This window comes from Anoplolepis gracilipes, chromosome 7, assembly GCF_047496725.1.
Source record: "Anoplolepis gracilipes chromosome 7, ASM4749672v1, whole genome shotgun sequence".
NCBI lineage: Eukaryota > Metazoa > Arthropoda > Insecta > Hymenoptera > Formicidae > Anoplolepis > Anoplolepis gracilipes.
In genome coordinates, this window is record NC_132976.1 from 10,988,691 (window position 1) to 11,004,482 (window position 15,792).

Here is a 15,792-nt window from a genome sequence, read left to right on the forward strand (position 1 = left end):
TCACATAATGTAATTTATTTATGTATTTCTCGTTGTGGTTCTTGTCCGATTTTTTAAGCGAGAAAGATTTTTGACGAAACGACGTAGAAATTCGTGCAGAGTGCGTTCTGGTAAACCAAGAAGGACTTGCATGATGTGGCTACGTAGAGATACGACGAGACGGGTCTTCCCTTCCTCGTTGGGTGGCTGGCCATCCTTTGTTGACGGCCTCCGCCGTTCCACGGAAACAGTCGCCAGGAAGCGAGCTAGCGCAACGAAGAGGACGCCCACCACCGTGACGTCATACACCACTGACTTCATCTCGTTATGTTACGTTCCTCGACGAGACGTCGGATGCAGGAAGCCTACCATTTCTCTCTATTTCTCTCTCTTTCTCTATCTCTTTACCCTATCTCCTCCGTTTTCTCTTACCTCTCACGCGTCTTTATCATTTCTATTGTACTTGTACTATTATACAAGTAGTCAATATTATTTTGCTCTCGTTCATACACATAACTTAATTTAATTGTTCAATAATAAATTCAATTTTGATTTTGTGGGATAAAATAGAAAAATAAAAAACTTTAAAAGAAAAGAGATAATTAATTGTATTAATAAATAAATAATAAATTTTTCTCGCTTACAATTATTTATATTTAACTTTAATGTATCTGTTTCTCTTTTTTCTCTTTTCGCTCTGTTGAAGAACTAATTATAAAACAATTTATTAGTAAAAAAAAATATAAAAATAATTTATTAATAAAACTTAGTTAGGTTTTTTGATTTTTCTATTTTATTGCGCAAAGTTAAAATTGAATTAATTACTGAATAATTATAAGTTATATAAACAAGAAGAGAATAATAGTATGAATGACCAACAGAAATGATAAAGACACATGAAAGGTAAGAGAAGATGCAGGAGATAAAATAGAAATAGATAGATAAATGAAGAGAGAACGAGCATATATATTGTGGCTGTAACATATTCAAATTAGGAAAAGATAAACGTTAGATAAGACTTGTTGGAACAACTATATAGAATACTCAATGTCAAGACACAGGTGAGGGGAGGAACATGTTGATTTCGATTAGGAGTTTCGTGATCTTACAAGTCCGGGGTTCCAACTAAGTAAGTAGGTGTCCGAACACGAGCAATCTAGGCAAGGGGAGGAAGGAGATGGAGGAGAGAGAGAGAAAGAGAGAGAGCGAGAGTGTGACTTAGGTCGTCGCTGTTGTCGGCGGCACCGTGAATTTATGGGGCCGTAACAGCGACAAGTGGTTCACAAGTCGCCGGTGGCATCACCGTTTGGCGCCCACCCCGAGAAGAAGGGCTTTCTCGTTTCGCTCTCACCTCCCTTGCCCGGAACGAAATAAATTAGGTTTACCGAGGAGGAGACATCTCGTTGCCTCCTCTAGTCTGCGCGCGGACGCCGCTGTACAGATTTGCCGGTGACATCGTCGACTTTATATGGCTCTGCGTCGCACGCCCTGTCACCGGTGAGATAATTACGCATCCTTGAATAATTATACACTTTCACGTGAGCGCACGTACATCGAGATTGCCCGGTAATTCCCAGTTATATCACAATCTGATATATCAACATTTCCACTCGTCCGTTATTATTATTCTTGGATATTGCGATTATTTTAGATGGATATTTTTGGTAAATCTTTTCTAACTTACCGATTTCTAAAATTATCCCTTTAAAGAAGTTGTAGGATGTAAGAGAAGATCACTCAATCAATCATTAACGATGATTAATTAACGAATCTTAATGCTATCTCCGAGCGCGCTTTATATTACGCTTGAAAGATGGAAGAACACGTTCCTTTATTTCTTATTTTCTTGACTCTATCTTTCTTCATCTTACACCATCTCTTGCAAAAGGGGATTCACGCGATAACGCCTGGCGATTCGATTTGATCCGAGGCGGTGTGAAAGTGACGGCCGTCCGCCTCTTTCTCTCTCATCTGGCGCCGAGCGCTTTGTAGGTCGCGTCGCACCCCGGCCACCCCTTTCGAGAGCGACGGTTTAAAGCGTATTAATTAACCCTTTATTAGACCCGAGCGCAAACCGCCGCGCGCTGGCGCGAGATGAGCCTGATTCAGGGGTGCTACCGGCGCGTCTGGATTCGCCCTGGGTATCGTTCAGTATTTATGAAAAGCTTCCAGAGGAGAATATTTCTAGGGACCTCTCTCGCGCTCGCGTTCTCACTACTTAATTTGCAATAAACTTGTGATAAACTAAATTCTCTCGTTGTTGAAATATATATGGATACGACGTTATTGCAAAATTTTCACTGGCTTTTCAGTGAAATGTTACAGTAATTTAATTATTAAAATATATACACCGAATTTACTTTTTCTATTTTTTTTTTCAGAATTATATTTTACTCTTTTGGATCTCAATATATATATATATATATATATTCCATAATGCAGAGTATTATCTTGACACAAAATTTTTATCGAATTTCATATTTATAATACTTTGATTACTATTTGGTTCGGAAATATTATCTGTCACAAAGTCTAGAGATTTTACCAAGTAATTAACATTCATTTTCCGATTTTGCAAACCTATCGATACTTTGATATCTTTAACGAGCGAAACTTTTAACAGTTATTTCATTTCAACGAATGCTTTTAGTTTACGACTGAAATTGAGATGTTCCTTACGATCGTCATTATCTGTTTACCTCGCCGTTCCGACAAATAGGAAATTGCAGAAAAGGAAAAGGGAAAAAAAGCAGAGCCCTGAGACAGGAATTTGAAGGAGAGAGAGGGCCGTTTGTCTGTCGAATAGTCCACATATATCGCTCGTAACGCAACTCGCTCTCTCTCTCTCTCTCTCTCTTTTCCTTTTCCGGAGTGAGGGGTGAGTGTGCTCAATTTGCCACGTCGAGGGTCGCAAGACCCGGTGTACCTACGCGATGGTGGGCGGGTGGGGGAGGCAGAGTCGTTGGAGGGTATACGAGTCCCTTAGAGGGACGTAGGACGAGGTCGGAGATGTAGGGCCTCGGGTGGCACGATGTACGACGGGATCGAGATGAGATTGTCCCGCTAGGCTTCTCCGTCTCGCTTCTACTGTACTCACAAACCACCCTTTACCCTTAACGGCCCTCTTCTTCGATAAACTCTTTACACGGCACGAGTCATCGATGCCTTACTACTTTCGGGATCATCGTAAAGTACGTGGCTTGCTTTAAAACATTTTCAAGGGAAGTCTGTTAAAGCTCGTGCTATATATTTTATTGATTCATGTATATTTTAAGTTATCTGACTTAAACATTCATTATTATATTTAATAATTACACGTTTACTTTTATTTAATATTATATTACATTGAATAATATTTAATAATTAGTATATTTCAGATTTTCTAAACTCTTTTTTTATATAAAAAAGACAATCTTTTTTATTTTAATTATTATTTATAATTATATTGTTAGTTTTATAATTTATAAATCAGTGATTATTAATTTTGTATATGCTTATAATGTGAGAATGTATCTAGTTATATAATTTAGATTATTTATTAGATTAGATATAAAATCATGATAGTTTTATCCTCCATTAAATAGTTATCTTTTAGCGATAACTTAATAAGCATTTTTAAAACCCGAAAATAAAATATATCATAACGCAGTTATAATAGTCATTTCCGAAAAACGCGCATGCGGAAACGAGGATTATTGGTCGAGGATCATAAGCGATGTCTTGGCTCAGTCAGAAGACGCAACGTGCATTTGATAGCCCTATCCTAGGGCAAAGACCTGTCGGTAGGCAAGGGTGGAGGCTGATTTTCGGGCGCAAACTCGAGTAAGAGGCGACTGAAGAGTAGCACAGAGAGGAGGACGGGAACATCGAAACGCGATGGGGTGGGATTTCACGAGATGAGTTTAGACACACGTGGAGACTTAGACGAGACGGGACAAGACGAGACAATGCGGATATTGGACCGGGGAAATATGGAGGCAAAGTAAGTAAGACGAGTTGTCGATATCGAGAGAGGAGACGGCGAAGATGGCGACGGCGCGAGATAACGCCGGTAGACAAACTTTCGGGGTGAGGTGGATTCCTTGGTAGTTATCAGAGCCCGCAAAGGTAAACGTAAGCCTTTAGTTTGGAAGTCCGGAGAGAGTTTCTTGTCATAGGATAGGCGAGGTAACAAGCGGCAAAGTATCGTCGTTGATACCCGAGATTGCGGATTACTAGTAAGACATAATATGTTCCACCAGACATTATAGCGTTGCGTCATCGCATATTGTAATAAATTCACGTGCGGATCATATAAGATTCTATTATTCGATCAGTTAATTTCTAGATAATGCATATCGCGTAGATAATCATGCCAATCATCATATAGCGCAATCGAGTCTGCAAAAAATTTGTATCCATCTCGGCAATTTCATCAAAAATTCAATCGCTGAAATCGCATTGGGATTTCTTATTTTGGTATATGTCGTATCGAAAGAGAAAGGATCGAGTTCAATCGTGCGAGATTTGCGGGGAGATCGGCGAATCGATTTTTCGCGCAAAACTCGAGGAAAAACGGCAGGGAATTGTCTGCCTCTGCAGGCTCATTCACGAGGAGCATTCGTCGAACGTTTTGCGACGGGTTAGTCGAACTTGCCCGCTGCAGGAGAGAAAGTAGGACCTGTTTAATGGAGCTCGAGCCATTCTGGAAATTTGATCGGCGAGAACAGCAAGCCAGCCATCCAGCCAGCCGTTCTTTCGTGCTCTCCCTCTACGTCCCCTGGCCGTCTTTTGCTCTTATTTGCTCTTTTTCTTCGCTCACTCCGAGTAAAAGAGAGAGAGAGAGAGAGAAAGAGTCCTATCTTCTTCCCTCGCATTCTATTCCGGATTCGAGCTGCTTTCCCAACTTTGATTTGATTCCGTGTCCTGTTCTTTATCTCAATTGCACGCCCGGTGCAACGATTGAGAGCAGCGATTTTAGAAGATTTCTGAGCGCATAATATTGTCATTCAGCTCTAGGGACGTGATTTAATGATATGAAATTTAAATTTAAAAAATGAAAAAGAGGTAGCTTTGTTATAGTTGTAATTTATATAAATCATACATATGCATATTCTCTCAAATTGAATCACGCAAAATATTATTGATTAAAGCAATGATAAGATTTCACTGAAATCAGTGAAAACACTCACAGTTTGTTCCTCCATCTTATTTTTCACCGATTGTGAATACGATAGCAAGATTTCATGGAAAAATCAGTCAATCATTATCACTAACTATTTTTTTTTTAGTGAGATTTTACTGTTTTTAGTGTTATATTTATAATTAAAATTACTGCTTATCGATAATAATATACTGATTTTATTTTAAAAGAGCACATAAATAGAAAGAATAAATAAATATTAATCTATATATTTTAATATAAACAAACTTTGTGACATATGTTAATATTAATTCACATCTTTTAAACATTATAAATATGTAGTTTATATTATTTCGTTAGAGGATTAATTTATATAAATTATTTTGCACAGTTAGATAGCTATAGTACTTAAAAAATCAGTTTTACTTGTTGTTGAAGTTCTTATAGTCACTAATGTAGATTTCTGCTCTTTGTTCGACTTTGACCGAATAGTGATGAACGTAAAGAACGGAAGGAGGACAAAGGCGAATCAGAGATAAGGTCTAGGTCTGGCGTCGGCAGTTTTGAAAATTTACTGTCTCCTTGACTGTGGCGGCCAGGCAGATGTAACGCTTTCTGTTTGCATGTAAAGTATCGCCAGTCGACTGACCATAGAGGCCATTGTACCGACATACTAATGTAGATGTATGCGGGGCACCGCCGTGCTCTCTTCGTCGAGAGACGATACGAACTCTGGCAGGAAGTGACGTGCTCGCGAAATGGAGTGAAAATTCTACGGCAGGAAAAAGCCATAGACAGCATTATGTAGGGAATCGTCGCATATAGAACTATCATTATACCTTTATTTACGAATTGTTTGACCTATTTAGAATAATTTTTTTTTTATGTTTAATTAATGCGACATATTTATGATGATATTTTTATTCTTTTTTATATTTATAGGTATTATTTTTAGTTTTATTTTTCTTACAAAATTAAAAATATTTTCATATTATTAAGGTTCTTTAATCTGCGATATTATTTGTATTTTAATAAGTACTTTACGGGAAGAATGAGAAAACATGATTAGGACAAATTCCATAGAGAAGGTTTATAATATCTTGGTGAAGAGTTGTTTGCTCGGCCATTCTCTAGGCATCCATCTTTAGCTGACCCTGTCTAGTCGGAGAACCGAGAGGACCCTCCATGGTCATTGCTTGACTAGCAAACACACTTCGACCGTTGGTCCTTCCATTCTGTCGTACCCCAGCCTGTCTGTATCGGCGGGAGATTTCTATTTAAATGAGAATCCATTAGAATCTCGAGACAGACGCGCGCGGCATCGACTCGGAAAGTTTGCTCCTACCGGATGCTAATCAGCATTTCCTGTTGGAAACAGTGTTCAGTCTAGCTCCCATCTTTTTAACAAGAATGTCTTTCTTCTACATTTACGTCAAATTATTTTGAAATACAATTGCACACCCATCTATTATACTTATTGTAATAAAATACGGATTTATAAATTAAGAATATATTGTTTTCAAGCACGAAAAATTATAATAAACATTCTTTAAATAATATTGTTTCTTTGCGAACCAAGATTAATAGGAGGTAAAAATTAATTTAGATTCTAACTTGACATAATATTGGAATGTATGATACAAGGAAAATTAAGTGTTATAATTTTAATTCTGATCGGCATAGACGTCGTTAAATCTATACATACTGAAACTCTGAATTGTCAAAGCTGTAGTCGCAAGCTTTGATGTTAATGCAGAGGTTCTAGTCTTTCCCGAAATTAGCGCTAATACGCATTCAAAGTGTCCGCGGATAAACCGACACGTGTGAATGCGAATGAGGTCTTGAGGGTGTAACGACGGTAAGCGAGCGTGTAGCCGTGCTTGTACCGCATGACCGTGACGCGAGCGGCCCGTGCCTATTTACGTGCTTCAGTATTGGCAACCATCATTAAGAGGAAGCATCGGACGAAGGCGCGTGACGGGTAAGAGCGAGACGGAACATATAGAAATGACAAAGCCGCTCGTTAGGCCCTCCGAGGGTCCTCACGAGCGATGCCAAGGGTGAGAACGTGCTTAGACCTCGATCTATCCCTTCGACCTCTGCCTTTCCATCCGTTTTGTCCCTCTACGATTCGCTCCGTCGCGTATTCTTGAACACCCTTTTCGCAATGGTCACTTGTGGGTCTCGAGGAAGAAGCCCCGAAAACGGCTTCTGACCATTGATGCTCACTCGAGTGGAATAAGAATTTTGTTATCGCGTTTCTCAAATATTTGCGAACATGTCAAATGACTCGCATCTTTTGTTGAGATTGCTGGGAAATGTAAAAATTTCTGAAATGATGGTTTACGCGAAACATTTGAGTATTAATACAAATTTCTTGATTGTGTCAGGATTAAATTTGACGAATGTATAATACATATTTATTTTATCTAATTATATAATTAAGCAAGCGCTAAGATGATATTTGTACAATGTATTTTGAACGAAAGTTGGAAACAAGAATCGCTGATTAGTGTGGCCGTTTGTTGGAACAAATGTTAACGCCGGTAGCTACGAGAGCAGGAAGTGAGTTGCCGCATCGGTAGCAATTACGCGTTGACTACACCCATCTAATGCCGCTTCGCTCGTAAACACTCCATCGTCTTCTCTGTTACTGCCTTCCGCCTCTTTGCTCACAGGAGCATCACGTTCTACGAGGACGTTTTGGCGCAGTTATGTTAGGATACATAGGGCATTACGAATCACGACATCTTGACATTAATTAATCAGTAATATTATTACGAAATCTCGATTGAAATACATGTTTCATTTGATGCATTAAAACATATCTTTTCACATATCTGGATTTTTCTGGAGCTTTCTCTTAAGACGATAATGATGATAGTGTATAGTATATAGTATTTTACATTTTATTTTATTCTTTATATTTAAGGGATTTATTAAATTTATTTTTTACATTATATAGTGCAACGGCATAGATATGATGCACTTAACAATAATAATTTATCGACTTTAAATTAGCTTGATTTTTTAATAAATTGTTCCATGTTTTAAACTGTATGATATATGTATTATATTATGAAATATTATTTTCTTCGGTTTCTTTCAGAGACTTTACATATTCTTATAGAATTCATAACAGAGACATAAATGTACGAGACCAGTTCCGAGGGCCATTCCAGTTGTCATTAATCTTCAACGTGATCTAGCGATGGTCTCATGATTTACGGAGCACCTTCCGCGTTTCTGAAACCGCGACAATGTGACGGGATGACGGTGGTTGAGAGAAGTCGTCCTCTTCGTTGTCGTCATCGCCGTCGTTGTCGCAGTCTGCCGTGGGAGTTGGCAATCAGTCAGGTTGACGGTCTTGCCGGCATAGGTGACCTAGGGTGTCGCGGGTACGTTCCATCACTTTCTACCAGTGATGTATGCATGAGGTCGCGGTCGGTGGCAATCGCGACGCACACATACACATACACGAATCCACACGCTGCCCCCAAGTACGAGTAGCTGGCTCCTGGCTCCTCCATCTCTCGCCTTGCTATTTCCCTATGAATATATGAATCGAACTGACGGAGTTATATGACGGTGCGCACTCATGGGGGCTCGTAGACGTATTTGTGAGATGTGGGAGTTCTGGTTTTCATGCCCCCTCTCGGTACTAATACCATACGGATATGTATCACGCCGGACATGATGGGTCATTGGTTATTTGCGGAGATAAAGGGACGTTTCGCAATTTTATTTGCCAAGTGCGATGTTTCTATTCAAAAAGTTTCGGTATGTTGTACGTTTGTTTCTTGTGGATGATTTGCAAAAAATGCTATACATTAATTTAGTTTAATTAATTTAATTTTTCTTTCTGTTTAGATTTATCTTAGTCATTTTTTATTTTGATTAAATTAATATTAAAATTAATTAACATTTTTTTTAATAATATCTTTACTTTATGAATTTTCAAGCTAAATAGAATTTTTTTATTGTCGGTATACTTTTTGTTAACAATTTTTTAGAATCGATTTTAATGTCATCTACGGATTTCAATATCCTGTATTTCTCGAATTACTCTGTTGGTATGAGAAAATGCAAAGTCAAAGTTATGATTACATTGATGTCTTGAAAAAAATCTTGCTGGCACAATATAACATAGGCGTCGTCGCAGGATCTTACTCTGTGTCCCCTCGGACTCCAAAAGCCTAAGTCCGGAGCTTAACAAGTTGCGCGCACTTCGCGTGCCAGACAACCCGGCCTACAATGTTACAGAGTGGTAATGGAGTTAATTGCCGACAGAGGACGAAACCGAGGGCTTACGAGTTAAGATAGCCCGCGCACCTGATACCAACAAATTGCTCGGTTCTTACATTACCGTGTGATGCAGTGTTATCTTCTACTAGTCGCTGTATCACGAGACGTCGAGGCGGCTGTTATAATAAGTCTTTAATCTTCAAAAGTCGCGTAAGGGATTATCATCATCATCATCGTTAGTCTTATAATTGTGTCATAATTTATAATGACACGCATGCTGGGTCCGTTTTTAAAATTTCTTTCTTGTATAATATAAAAGAAATGTAAAGAGAAATACAAAATTATTAATTTATAAAGAATTTAATTTTTAAATATTTAATTTACCTTTACAAGATTAAATTTAGAGAAACTCAGTGTACTTAATAATAAATTTTTTAAGTCATTAAAAAAATCTGGAAATATGTCAAATTTTATCAAACATATCTAATTTTCAACTACTATCGTAATCTGAAAATAATATATATACATGTGATAGAAATTACATATACACGTAAATTTCGATTATTTTTAAAATAAGTAACACGCAACGCGGCAATTTTCTGTTTATCCAAAGACCACGAAATGAATGACGAAATAATTACGAGAGCGGATATGATTACGCGCGGCGTGTAATGCGCGTTGCATAACAATTAACAGGTCTGAGCTAGCTTCATGCTGGAAGTTTCTGAATTTGAGCGCCACCGTGTACGTGCGTGAACGAAGGTCAGATTGCGCGGACTTCGTCATTAAGCGTGGATATTCTCTGATAGTATCTTCAGCCTCAGAGGCGAATTCCACGGTGGAGAGACTGCGACGGCGCGGGCGGTTTGCTCGTTACTCGTTACTCGCGCGAGCACGACATCGACGGTAGAGGAGAATGGCTCGCGAAATAGGATAATGCCTCGACAGGACGTTCCGTCGACGTTGCCGAGGGACGACGACTAGCGCGACACAGAAAAGACATTAGCCGCGAGAAAGGCGAGCCAGAGGGGCTTAGGGTCTCGGAGGCGATAGGATGATGATGGTGGAACTGCGAGAAACTCATTGCGCTGCTGAAAATGTCTCGGACCAAGGAAAATTACAAGAATATTTCGCTCGTACTTTTATTGTTACTTTTTAGACCGCTGTGTATCATCAGTGAATACTAATTGAAGACATAATTTATTGCTTCTTGCACAATAAATATTTTTGATATATTTATATCATACATATATTATGATATAACAGTGTAATCGCGCAGCTATAATAATGAAAATTTTAACAGAATATAAATAATGAAGATATATATAATGAAAATATTTATATATCTTATTAACTTTTCTATATTTTATGTTTTAATATGTTTATTTCATAATATTACTATTGTGAAATAGGGCAGAAATATTTAAAGAACTAAGTATAATCAAAAATGTATAGAGGTTTTCAAATATTTATTGCTTTTTATAGAATCAGATCTGAAAGATCTGAGAGATGAGAATAGTTTGTTTTTGATATAATATACGAAATGCCTCAAGCATTGTCACTAGACTGTAATTAATATGTCAGGTATAGACGTGTTAATTAGATGCATAACTTGCTGTTAGACGGCCGCGACGTATTATTTCCAGCAGTCTGCGGTTAGAATTTGATTAAGTATTCGCGCTATACCTTCAGTTATTAACGTCATCGGTTTGCCAGTTCAATTAAAAATCAATTTCGTAGGGTCCACTTAATTGGTTCGTTTCGCAACGCGACGTTGAATATTACCTTACCACCTATATAACCTTTTGTCTCGTGGCATCGTCTTATCGGGGCCGTGCAGGATTAATCGCTTATCAGGCTCAAGACTCACGTGCAGGCGGGGATTTAATCGAAGCAGGAATATTAATTAAATTATACGTATAGTCTACGGAGCCATTTCTCGAGCTATTGGGACTCGCATAGGATTGATGAAATATTTTAATAATAAATATTGACGTTTATATAAATAAAAACATTTGTAATAAATTATTTAGAAAAGAAATGGTACTTATTGTGAAAATTAATTAATTGTAAAATTAATTATTAGCAAATCTTATTATAATTTATTGCTTTTTCTGAATTTTTATTTCTGTTTTATTTCCAAGAATTTAAAAAGTTTTTTTAAGTCAATGATTATTAAGGACAGTATTCGAAATCATCAATAATATTTAATATTTTTATAAATAGCATTTGCGTTAATAATTATTGGCGTTCAATAAAATAATTACGTAGTTTGTAATGTAAAGTTCGACGAAATGCTCGACGAAAACACAAAATGATGTCGTGATAAAAGCGAAAATGGAGATTATTCCCCAATTAAGCGGCTAACGAGCATCTACTTTGCCTAAGTCCAATCTTTCTGAGCCCTTTTGAGCGAAATAATAGTTACTCGAAATCAGTCCCTTCGTGTGGCCGGCAAGAGCGAGAGCTTTATAAAGTATGCTCGAGTTTGGCGGAAATCGTAATCGGCACGAGTGGACGGTCTCTCCGACCGCTGGAAAATCAAAGTTTCGCCAGCATTAAATGCTAATGAGAACCGGCCACATAATGGTTCGTGTGTGCAGCCTGACGAATGCTCGAATTAGAGGCGAGAGTTGGCAGCGAGAAAGGGATATGCCAATCCTCAGCATCATGGAGACTGGGGTAGATCGTAGACGAGTGCAAAGAGAGAAAGAAGGAAAGAGAGAGAGAGAGAGAGGCGAGGAAGAGGGGGAGAGGGGGGACAAGACTGGAGAATTCTCTCGCCTGGAAATGCTCGTTGGTCCTTGAGCTGATTAAATTCTTTCCGCTGTGATTGTTGGTCTCTGGTGTTTTCATAGGTCGAGGATTCGATGGGTTTACAATGGGTCATATTGTAAAAATAATATATATGTGTACGTGTTATTAACATTATTTTACGTATGTTATCGTTTCCATAAGATAAAGTTATAATATTTTTAAATTGCGCGAATATTTTCTTTAATAAATAAATTAAAATCTATTCAATTAATAAGCCTATAAATATAATTAATTATGATGAAACATATATATATATATATATATATATATATATATATATATATACATGCAGATTCTTATTTGTAAAATTTCAAATACACATAAATTTTCATTTTTTTGTGGCTTTTATTTAATATAAATTAAATAAAAAAAAATAAAAAAAAAATAGATAAATGTCTTACTTATATAAAAATATTTGAATTTTTTAAAAATGTTTAGAAAATTTTTTCGGAAATTAATATTTTCTCTCGCAAAGGATGTGCACGTATATACGTGATCTTTTGGAAATTAATATATTTTTGATTACTATATAATTCTTTTGCATCTGCGGGGTATACGTGCCGGGGTTCGTTCGAGGCTCCGTCGACGGAACTTTAAATTCTCGTGCCGCCTCGCTTAATCCGCGGCTTAAAGAGCTTAACCCCACGAATACCTCGTCAGAGTCTCCCTCGACGGCGGTCGTCGCGGTGCCAGAGAGCAGGTTTATTAGCGCGCGGATTTCGAAATTCTTTTCATCCCCAGTCGGGACACGAGGCCACCCACGCCGTTTACATAAGCGAGTTCCCCGGATTGCCTTTTTGATATGTAGATAAGAGGGTGGTGCCGCTTTTACGCCGTTTACGCCCCGCCGCGGGTTAAAGAGAAGTTGGGATCCCGTTCCCAATACGCTCGCAACAGCTTCAGTTAGCGCCGTTGTACGGTCTGACAAGCGTCTCCGTCTTTGGAAAGCGTTGCGACTTGGTGCAAATGTATTCTGACGCGACAATGCGCAATAACTCTGACGATTTCAAATAAACACACGGAGTTTTTGGAGGTGAAAGGAGAGCATGTAAAAATATTTTGACGATACATAAAGATAATGTAAAGATATGATAACAACTTGTAAGTTTTATTTATTAATTTATAGAAAATATAAAACATTAAAAGTATGCTTTATATATATATATATATATATATATATATATATATATATATATATATATATATATATAAAGACATTATATAGATTGAAATGATTTTTATCTATAATTATACTTGCGTGAATGTAAACCTATGCAAAATGCTATAATTCTGATTTCCTCAAAGGAAATCTTAGGGCAGACGCGATAATCGGCGAAATTCTGGCGCCGCACGTAAACGTTCGCAGAGTAAAGGGATAGGGTCGAGGAATTATGGCTGAGTGAGTATATATGGTCGGGGTATAAACAAATTACACGCGAACGGTTTCTTGCCGGTGATTAGCGGTAAACCTTGTTAAGGAAGTCCACACGAAGGTTAAGGCGCAAGAATAAAGGGAAACTGAAAATTAACAAAAACATTGTGATACAAAAACGATCGAATATATAAAAGAAATTTATATTTATATATATTTATGATTATATAATTATTATATATATATATATATATATATATATATATATATATATATAAAAGACAAGGAGATGTAAGTATATATATATTTATATTATATATATATATATATATATATATATATCTTGTTGCAACTTTTTATATCAGTAAATTACTTAATTTTTGCGAAAGAATAAAATCATGCAAGAGAATCTTTGCGTTAATTTCTTCTCGTTTATCTGCCGACGAGAAGTCGTCGCTCGTTAAAGTCTGTCGTCCGGCAGAAATAGGGAGCTCGATAAAAGGATAAATGACTGGTTCGCTCACGAGATAGTTCTTCGTTGGTGTTGAATCCTCATGGGACTTAATCGCGGAGAAGCGTGATCAGCTGGCGCGCCCAAGGAAAAGAGAAGAAAGAAGGAACGAGGGATTGATGCTCTTCTCTGTCCCCGTCGCTTCTCAATTATTGGTCCGCTTCACTCTATACAGAGCCGTTCATTTACTTCTATTATTCAAGATAAACAGATTTGCTTTATATTTTGCTCCTTTTCAGTCGACAACCACATGTGCACTCACGCAATTTTGCGATTTTGCTTCGTCAATCTTCTCACAATTATATTTTGCCAACATCGAAATTTGCTGAAAGAAAATATCTTGATAAGGCGAGATCAATAGTACATGGGTGAAATAATCATAATGTATTAAAAAAAAATAAGTTTTACACAACATCTTTGCCCAAGAAAAATTTTGTTACAGCTATTTCATACAGAATCGTATATTCGGCTTCGCATGATTTTCACTTTGCGACTTTCGCAAGCCGATTGCGATGGGGTTTCCGCAATTAGAATAGCAGTGACGGGCATCAAAGGCGGCTCATGTGGAAGACGCCAAATTTCATCGGAAGCCACGCGACGACGGCGAGAGAAATATGCGGAGGCGGGCAGAGAGAAAGAGCCGCTCTCAGTCCGAGTTTGTGAGTTTCAAGCCAAGGGGATTGCCGTATATTAAAGTACTTTTTGGCTACCCTTCTCTCATTACTCCTCGATCTGTACCTATATTTCTGCCTCTTGCTTTTTCCTTCTCATATGTGGCTCTCATGGTATCCTCCTCGTTAGTTATGCGGTTCACGAGCAATCGTAATCTCCGCCTAAGCTTGCTACCTATTTCGCACGATGTTTCGTGACCGCTCATAATACTTGAGCAAAGTCTAACTTTTTGCCGACGAGACTACACACATACTGATAGTATCCGACACGTGTGCGATTTATAAGACGCTAAAAATATTGTGCTTTATTTCTCAAGTAGAGTGAAGGAATTGAAATTAAAATAAATATGTAAAAAAGATTAAATTATAAAACTTGAAAATATGATCAAAAATTCAAAATTTACATTTAATGTAATATTTCTGAGATATACTGTATGGAAAACAGAAACTGATATTTCATGATTTTCAAGTTAATATTGAAAGTATGTATGATCTGTGTTTGATTTGATATTTAATATTTTAAAAGAATTTTTCTCTAATGTCATTTAATTCGAAATTATAATAAGATTGTCTATTTTAATTTTTTTGTTAAATGACCATAACCGAAATAGTCTTCACGAAAAAGCATATGCGTCAGCAAGCCACGTCTACGTTCTTAGATACGAGATCAGAAATTTCGTGGTAAAATCACACGAAACGCTAATCCGTGAACCGAGGCAACATCCATCGGGGGGGGGGGGCTCCTTTTGGTGCCATTAGTCATTAGCGATTCTAAAAGCTCCCTGGGTAGAATATTACGGCGGTAGCCACGGCGGCTTTTACCATACTTCAGCTTTATGTGAGGCTCATTCATCAAAACCCAACAAGCCCAACGGCTTCGTGGGTACGTAGGACGGCAATGGCTCGTACATTGCGGCGAGCTACTTATGATTTGCGATCTTGCGGCATCAGATATTTTGAAAACGGCTAAGCACCAGTATATATTTTGCTGCTGCGTCATAAAATTATTTTTTCTTGTAAGCAAGATGTTTTTGATCTTGTTGTAAAGAGTTTATCATATTATTTTAAAATTATA

The 15,792-nt window shown here is 37.5% G+C and overlaps 1 protein-coding gene across 11 annotated transcripts in view; it reads left to right on the forward strand.

The window, feature by feature from the left end:
• LOC140668098 (uncharacterized) overlaps nt 1-15,792 on the forward strand; it is a 288,817-nt gene that overhangs the window by 145,688 nt on the left and 127,337 nt on the right. The window lies entirely within an intron of this gene.